General features: G+C 52.0%; 2 long non-coding RNA genes across 2 annotated transcripts; both read right to left on the reverse strand.

Annotated features, from left to right (window-relative positions):
* Positions 1-4247: 4247 nt before the first annotated feature.
* LOC136567954 (uncharacterized) lies at positions 4248-5181 on the reverse strand. Its single transcript, XR_010785161.1, has 2 exons — positions 5078-5181; positions 4248-4654 (listed from the first exon to the last, which is right to left on the reverse strand). It is a non-coding gene; the product is annotated as an uncharacterized lncRNA (long non-coding RNA).
* A 1222-nt stretch (positions 5182-6403) lies between these two features.
* On the reverse strand, positions 6404-8126 carry LOC136567948 (uncharacterized). Its single transcript, XR_010785160.1, has 4 exons — positions 7994-8126; positions 7408-7472; positions 6725-6788; positions 6404-6430 (listed from the first exon to the last, which is right to left on the reverse strand). It is a non-coding gene; the product is annotated as an uncharacterized lncRNA (long non-coding RNA).
* Between the last annotated feature and the right edge of the window lie 447 nt (positions 8127-8573).

Here is an 8573-nt window from a genome sequence, read left to right on the forward strand (position 1 = left end):
GGAAGAACGCCAGAGCCCTTAGCGCACACCCACTGCGACCCACACAAAACCGTGCGATCGATCCCTACAGAGCACCTCCGAACCACGACACCCAAAGAACTTGCGGCAGCCGAACCCCGCGCTGCCGGCCCCGGACGGAGCGCGGCTCCCGGCGGCAAAGCGGCTCCTCCGGCGCGCAGGGGCGGCGCCGCCCCGGAGACCCCCCCGCCCCCGCCCGCTCCCCCTGCCCGGGGGACCCCGGCGGCGCCCGAGCCCCGCGCCCGGAGCGGACAGAGCGGCGGGCACCGGCCGGGCCGGCGCAGCAGCGCCCGCGCCGCCTCTGCCGCCCTCGGCCGGCCCGGCGCCAGCCGCCCTCGGCTCCGCACGGCGGCTCGCACCGGCAGAGCGGCTCCGCCGCTGCCGCGCCAAATTCCCCGTGCGCCTCGGCAACCGCCCGGCCCGGGCCGGCAGCGCTCCCGAGCGGCAACGCTCCGGGCCGGGCCGCGGCCACAAGAAGCGCCCTCAAATGCAGCGGCACAGCCCCGACTGCAGCCCTGCAAACGCTGCCAGAGCTGCGGCTTCCCGCAACTGAACCCCGAAACTGACGCCGCGGGCGGCGCTCACCTCGCTTCAACAAGGGCAAAGAAATGGGTTCTCCCCTTCAAGTTCATCCCCTGGGAGAGCAGAAAAGAAGGGGCTTTCCTCCAATGAAATCCTTCAAGCCGTGTGGAAAGGGGGATTTGGACCTCAATTCAAACCCTTGCGAAGGAGGGACACCAGCGCTGTCCCCTCCATTTAAACCTTAGGATGATGAAAATGGGCTGGCTGCCTTCAAATCAAACCCCTCAGATGACAACAATACTTTGCCCATTCCCGTTCAAATGGAACGCAGGGATTCCCTGTCACCCCTGGGATACCCCTAACAGCCGGGAAAAGGCAGGTTTTCCTTCCATCAACACCCTTCGAACCGCAGGTGAAGGCGGATCCCTCCCAGTTCGAACACAGACAATATTAGGAGAGTAGCTGCTTGCCTCTCCTTCTTTTGTCTTCACAAGCTCCGTTTTTGGTCCTGGGGAACCGGGGAGGGGGGACTGCCAAGATCAAATCGAAAAGGGAAAGGACCAAAGTCCCCGCTCCAAATCCACACGCGCTCACCCGTTCGGCTGCTGCTTCCCGGCACAAAGATTCGTCCCTCGGCACCTCCTTGAAGCGATGCTCCGCGTCTCCAAGCGCGCATCCAGGTGTTCGCCCAGACGCTGCGAGAAGCTCTCGCAGTCCTTCCATGAGACAGCCCCGGGAGCCCCCCATGAACCCCTCTTCTCAGCAGCTCCATGCAAAAGGGAGCTGAGGCGAAGCCTCCCCCTAAAATTGCCTCCCCCCCCCCCCCCCCGGCAGGAGCCGGCCCCTCATCATCCTCACAGCTCACACCTGGCGCTGATGCCACTCTCCAACAGCGCCTCTCCCCGTCCAGCACACAGCCCGCTTCTCACAGACACAGAGCCAACAGACATCTGCTCCGGGTGCTGGCTGTTCTTAGTCCGTCTGCTTCCACAATTCAGACACGGACGTGCGCTGATGGCACTGAGGGAAAGCTTTCCAGTGCACAAAACTGTCATTCTGGTAGCACGCTTTGAGACGCCTTCAGAAAAAGCAGAATCAGCGCCACCTCCTAAGAGCCCTGCTGAGGAACCCCGCCCTCCTTGGGACACCCAATGCAGCAGAGCTCGAAAAACAAAGGGAAAAGTCAAGCTTGGAGTGGAAAAAGACAATAGAAATACAGCAGCCTTTCAAGAAAGCCTTCACACAGTAATAGTGGGACCCGGTCACATTTCTTCTTTCCTTGCTCTCTGGAATGACATCGATACGAAGTACAAAACCCACACGAAACCCAAGGCAGAGCTGGGATTTTACACGTCTTCCTTTTGGCTCTCGGGATGACAAGCGCCTCTTCCGGGACTGCGACACGATTTGGGCGCTGGCAGAGAACGGAGGCAAAAGGTGCCAGAGAGCCCCTTCTATCGCCTTCAGCCCCTGCAGCTGTTCTGAGGGTTCCAGGGCACAGCTCGGTCCGTTCCTAGATCAAAACCTCACGGCAATATCTTCAGAACTACTACCCATCTCCAGTCGGAACCTTCTACATTCCTGGAAACAAATGAGTGCGTAGAGAGGGTTTCTCCCCAGCTGAGTTTAGAGACCAATTCCTATTCTTTAGCAATACCTAGAAAACCGAACGCCTTGCCAGGTTTTAGCATCCTACACCCACTCACCCCTCCCTCCCTGTGCATTTGGTGGCAGCTTTGGGTCCCTCTGGGGGACGGCACCCAGCGTGACCCCCGCCCCTCGCCCGCCCCCCACCTGCTCCTGCACCGCAGTGGGGCTCCCTCTCCTGGGCCCCTTGGGGTGCCCCCAACGGCATCAGAGCCCCGAGTCTTCACCCCCCCCCCCCCCTTTTCCTGACCCCCAAAGAAGGCTCAGAACGAATCCGACTGCCCTGGACAGCAGCGCAGCGCTTCCCCCAAGCCCTTCCCACACGTGCATGGCCCCAGCAAGGGATTCTGCTGCAACAAGAAAGCGGGGGCAGCCCCCAGAAGGCTTGAGGTTCCTGCCCAGCCTCGCTGTCACGGGCCGGGGGCAGCGAGAGAGGGAGCGGCACAGACGGCGGGGACGGCCCGGCACAGGGCGGGGGCCGCTCTCAGCGCCATGCCGGCAAAGCCGCAGCTCCGGCGCTGTCGGCCGGGCTGCTTGAGCGGCACGGGGGGATCCGCCGAGAGCCTCCGGCCCCGCGCGGGGACTCCTGCAAGGGCCCAGGGGCGCCGGGCTCCGGCCCTCGGGGCTTTATTCTCCGGCAGCCCGAGCCCCGCGGCTGCGGGGCAAAGAAGGAAAGGGGGCACGGGAAGAGAGGAGCGAGAGCAGGGCATGAGAAAGGGCGGCGAGGGAGCTCGGGCTGCGCAGGAAAGCGGGACGGGAAGGGAAAGCCCGGGACGAGGGTACAGGGAGGCTGGGCAGAGGAAGGAGAGAGGGGGAACAGAAGGGAGTAGCGGGCTAGGGACAGGACAGGAAGGAGCCGGGTTTGTGGGGGGAGAGGGAATGGGGGAAAGGGAGCGAGAGAAGGCGAATACGGGGAGAAGGAAGGAGGGCTAGAGAGAGGGACAGGCGGGGAAGCCCCCCAGAGCCCCGGCTGCACCCCGAGCCCGGCCCGGCGCCTCGCCCTGCCCGGGATGCTGCGCTCGGCGGAGCTCGGCTCGCTCCGGAGACGCTCGGCTCGAGTCGGCTCTTGTCGCCTCAACTCGGCTCTTGGCGCCTGCATTCGCCTCTTCGGCAGAGCTCGCCTCGCTTCGGCCCAACTCCCAGCCGCTCTGTGCCTTCGGCGCGCCTCGGCTCCGCTCGCCCCGGTTCGCTCGAGGCCGTCAGGGTCGGCCGCTCTCGCCTTGCTTCGGCCGAGCTCGTGCGATTCCCCCGAAGGCGGCGTCGTTCGGTTGTGTTTTTAGAAATATCTTTCTCTATCGATTGTATCTTTCTATAGTTAGATTTACATTTCTAGAATACTTCTATTAATCCAAATAAAAACCCCATCTCTAACCAAAAAAATACACGAAAACACCTTCTTTTAAACGGTATCGAAATATTTTTATACTTTGTATAGTTATACTCACATTTATATATATGGTTTCTTTTGATGCAATCTATTAGTAATTATCTATAATAGCTATAAAATTCTAGACATGTATTTAAAGTATTATTTATATTATGTATCGTATCTACTGCTGCAACTGATTTTTTCTTCTAGTTTTAAACTTTATCTGTACGTATTTATGATATATTTCTAGACTTAGATTTCTACCTTCATATTCTTTGTATTTATCATTTTTATCATCAAAACCCTGCCTACTGACAAGTAAAAAAAACCGCTTTCTTTAACGATTTAAAAAATATTTTTATATTTATAATTTTCCTATTTCTATTTATCATTTGCTCTCTAGTACGTGATAACATACCTGCTCCTGCACCGCAGTGGGGCTCCCTCTCCTGGGCACCTCGGGGTGCCCCCAACGGCATCAGAGCCCCGAGTCCTCACCCCCCCTTTTCCTCTAGTTAGAAACTACACTGGAACTTTTTTCTGGAAACAAAGACACGACCTAAATCCTCTCCCCATGTCCTAGACAGATAGATGTTCAGTTCTTAGTTGACTGGGCAGCAGTTTCTTCAATAGAACGAGAAACAATATGGAAACGTTTTAGCTACAAGCAAATAGGCAAATCTGAACAAGGTCCTGGTGGCCAGCCGCTGCAGTTATTTTGAAGCCATTTTTTAAACAATCAAGTACTGATCCCACAAAAAATAAAGCAAAAAGCTGACTACTGGCTAAGAAAGAAGGAAAAATTAACTTTTGACGACAACAACAACATTCCAAGGACACAGGCTTTTTTCCAGTCTCATACCTTATTACTACCTCTCTTGGGAATTCTCATCGTGGATCCCAAAAGGAATAAATCCCTCAGCGTGTCCTAAAGCACCAAGGAGCTACCTACAAGTGAAGGTGGCTACTTTCAGTGCAGACACAGCTGATGACACAGCAGTAGGGCAGTTCTATGCTGCCCAGGGATAATACTGTCTCCTCTTCTCCAGCAGCTGACTCTCTCCTGCCATGGTTTCTGTAAATGCATCAGAGCACGACCTTAAACACAAACAGGCAAGAAAACACCATCAGAAGTCTTTCATTGAGCACTACAAGAAGGGTTCCAAGCAGAGACCAACAGAATTTCAAGGAAGCAGTATGCAATTAAACCACCTCAGACTCGTTCAAGTATCCGGCAGGTAGATGGAACCAAAATGGAACCATTCAGAAACGACAAAGAAAACCTCCCCAAGTATTTATACAGGAGTCCTTAACGTCAGAAATGGGATGACAGGTTATGTTCAGATAAGATGAATGTTTATTTGGATGTAGAAATAAACTTCTCTCATGGTCCTTTGCCAAAAAATAGAACCTACAAGTGAACACCTACACCTGCCTAAAAAGACCTAACGAGCCCCTGGCAGCCACCGGCATCAAAGCACAGGGGATGTTTCTAATCCAGGCTAAGGAGAACAATATCACCTTTTGTTCTCTCCAGTTTGTTTCCTCTGCAGTCCTATTTGCTTCTTATGATTTTTACACTCTCTGTATCTTCTCGGGCAGCGCTGAGTCTGACGACCAGGATACGAGAGTCCTTCCCTGCCCTACGGAGAGAACCAGGAAAAAAAGTTAAAAAAAGAACAGGGCAGTTTGAAGTTAATACTTCCGACGAGAAGCAGCACCTGACAAACAGAGTGAACAAAGCGTGACACCTCCCTGGGGACAGAAGACTTACAAACTCTCCGGGATTTACAATCCTAGTAACCAAGCCCTTCAGCACAGCAGCCAAGTGTCCCATTAGGTGGTGCTGCACCAAAGAATGATCCGAGAGGTTCCAAAGAGTGAAACGCACGTTATTTTCCAAAGACGTAAAATCGTGCAAAATAACAAAACTACAATAGATCTAAACTACAGGGCAAGAGTACAAGTGTTAACTTGAGGAGCTGGAACCATCCAGGTGAGCAACTGCTAACTGGATCCTCAACAGAGTTTGAGGAACCCTCCAGGATACAGAAGGGTTTTCCCCAGAAATTACACAGGCCGAGTTTTGATAGAAGTACACTTGCCAGATGCTCAGAAACGTCACCCATCCTCCTCCGGGTGTCCCGAGAGAGCTGCGAATGGCTCTCACGTGGTTTGAGCTGGTTCTGTAAGGGCTCAGGGTGAATTTCACCAGATGCAACCAAACTGGGCAACACCCAGTGGGACAGAAGGAACCCAAAGCTTCTTTTACCCAAAGCTTGGGTAAGCAGAGCTCCAGCAAATACTGAGGAAACGGACAGAACAGGGTAACAAATAATAAACATACCTTTTTTTTTTTTTTTTTTTTTTTTTTCAGATGAGCAAAACAATTAAGGAGAAGGTGGAAAACTCACCATGACTGAACATTTCATCACCTGTAAGCTGACCATCCTTAGCATAGAGGATTCCAAATTTAAAATTCACCGATCCCTGGAAAATAAAACCAAATATTATTTGGTAAACAGTCAAACAGAAGACATAACAATTTGGGTCCTCTAATCTTTGCATACATCCTACACATCAGAACATACATTTTATACTATCTCCTACTACACGATAATTTACCTTTAAACTTTGATAGTATAGCATAAAACCATTAACTTAGATGGGTGATCAATTATTATTAAGTTGGTGCTTCAAGTTATTTTTGCTGTCAGGTTCAAAAAAACATTACTTCTTTTTACTGTAACGAGCAATTGATTTAGAAGTCATCAAAAGCCCATCAAAATACAAAGCTGTACTCACCGGACGGGTCTGTGAGCAAGAAGTAGTTAGGCTTGTACTCACCTCTTGCCCTTCAACAACCAATAAATCCTGTCAACAAAAACAGCATCTTTAGCCCCCTCCTATTAAAGATTCTACAAGGATGATGGTTTTATTTGTGTTTAGAAGTTTGGATTTGAAATGGCCAGTTCAATGGATAAAGAGACAGTTTAAGTAGTATTCGATTATTATTATTATTATTATTATTATTATTATTATTATTATTATTATTATTATTATTATTAGCTACTGGAAGAAACAAACCAGTAGTATCTATACTTAATTACTTCTATTTCCAGGAAATCATAAAGAAAAAGAACCAAACAAAAAAAAGTCACTTCCTACCTTTTGTATCTCAGGATGAAAAATGTCTCTTGGGCTCTTCTCCAGTTTCTCAAGACTCCTGGCACTGAAATGCAAATGAACGAGTGCTTTAGAGGAGGGCAAGTGCACATTCCAACCCCGAACCACCAACCGATTGCAGTTACAGCGCTTACAAAATGAATCGTTCCCAGAGCCTCTGGGAAATGGAACGGTTGGTGCAACTGCCATTTCTTCCCCAAAATACTAACTTCCAACACTTCCTAAACTTAGTTTGCATTTTAAAAACAGAAATTAGGGAGACTCAGGGTGGAGATCAGGTTGAAATTGATTTCCTTCTAAAGCACAGGGCTCTGTTCCATCACCCTTCACTTTGGCTCCACACAGAATCACGGGGAGCATTTTAGGAGGGCCCAAGAACCAATTCTATTTCTCTTTTTTTTCTAGTTCTCTCTCTTCCTAAATCATTCAAGGCAAGTCAAATGAAAAAGGACAAGTTCAGCATCAAATTCACACTTTTTCCCTTTGTCTGCTCAAGAACAGGCTTTTAAACCACTTCTTGCTGCCTTCAACGATTAAGACTTGCAAAACAGTTTCGCAAGTTTGATAGGTTTATCATAAAAACCGCAGAACGCAAGCTCTGAATTACAGGAAAAGGTACACAGGCAAATATCTCAGCTGATGGTGGCTTATTTGTAAACACATACCTTAACGGAGATTGCACTGAGAATGTTTCAGTGGGACTCTAAGGGAAAAGTATTTTCTGAGTACCCTGTAAACAAGAAAAGCTAGGATATATTACAGGACATACCCACTTGTTCTGCATATTCAAATAGGATTATCAATAAAAACATTTAAGAAGGAAGAAAACCAAGGTAATTTTACTCAGCTATATTTGCTGCCGATTTAGAGGAAAAAAAAAAAAAAGTCACGGGTGCTGCAAAGAAAAAAAAAAGCGAACCAGAAACGCCTACAGTAGAACTTTAAAACAATTGCTTGGATAAAAGCAGCTCATGGAACATGAAGTAGAAAAAAAGCGAAACCAGTATCAGACCTGCCTATTTTCTTACCATTGCACAAGAAAAATCCGACAAGCGGTATAAAGTCACTGCCTAAAACCGATCCTAGGATGTAACCAAGAACAATTGAGGCATTTGCTAATCTAAACGGAAACCTTTTCCGGACCCTAGTGTCAAATCACACGTTTTGTCTTGCAGCAGCTCGAGGCTGGAGAGCATTTCCCCTGGGGGTCGGGAGGGTAGGGGCACAAGGGGCTGAGTTTGCGGATCGCACCTGTGCCAGCAGAAGGATCCAGCCCGCGCGCTCCTTGCGCTCGCCATTCTCCGGGCCATCGCTGTGTTTTACTGCTCAGCGATGCCGCTCCATCTGTTTGCGTGGAAGAAAGAGCCACGAGCACTGAGGCACTCAGCAGCCGTGTCATTCCAGCCGCTCGTCCGCCCCCGCCCGCAGCAGCGGCAGCAGCCCGAGGGACACGGCTGCAGCTCGGCGGCTCCCGCGCCTCCGCCAGCCGCCGCACAGTGACCGCGGCAGCGCCCGGCGCCGCTCGCCTGGGGCGGCTCCTGCAGCTCCCGGCCCGCGGCAGCAAAGCACCGCCTGGCGCTCCGCCATCGGCGGGCGGCAGCGCGCCCCGCCCGAGCTGAGCCCCCGCCACCGGGACCGCTGAGCGAGGCCGAGGCACCGGGCGGACGCCCCTTCCGCGCCGCTCGGCTCCGTGCGGGCGGCCGGCCGGAGGCTTCGCCCCTCCAGCGTCGCTGCCGCGGCTCCGTCCCGCGCGGGAGAGGCGCCGGGAGCTCCCCGCACCCAGCCCGCTCCCCCGGCGCGCGGCCGCCTCGGCCCGCCAGCCATTCATATG

This window comes from Molothrus aeneus, chromosome 2 (assembly GCF_037042795.1).
Source record: "Molothrus aeneus isolate 106 chromosome 2, BPBGC_Maene_1.0, whole genome shotgun sequence".
Classification (NCBI taxonomy): domain Eukaryota; kingdom Metazoa; phylum Chordata; class Aves; order Passeriformes; family Icteridae; genus Molothrus; species Molothrus aeneus.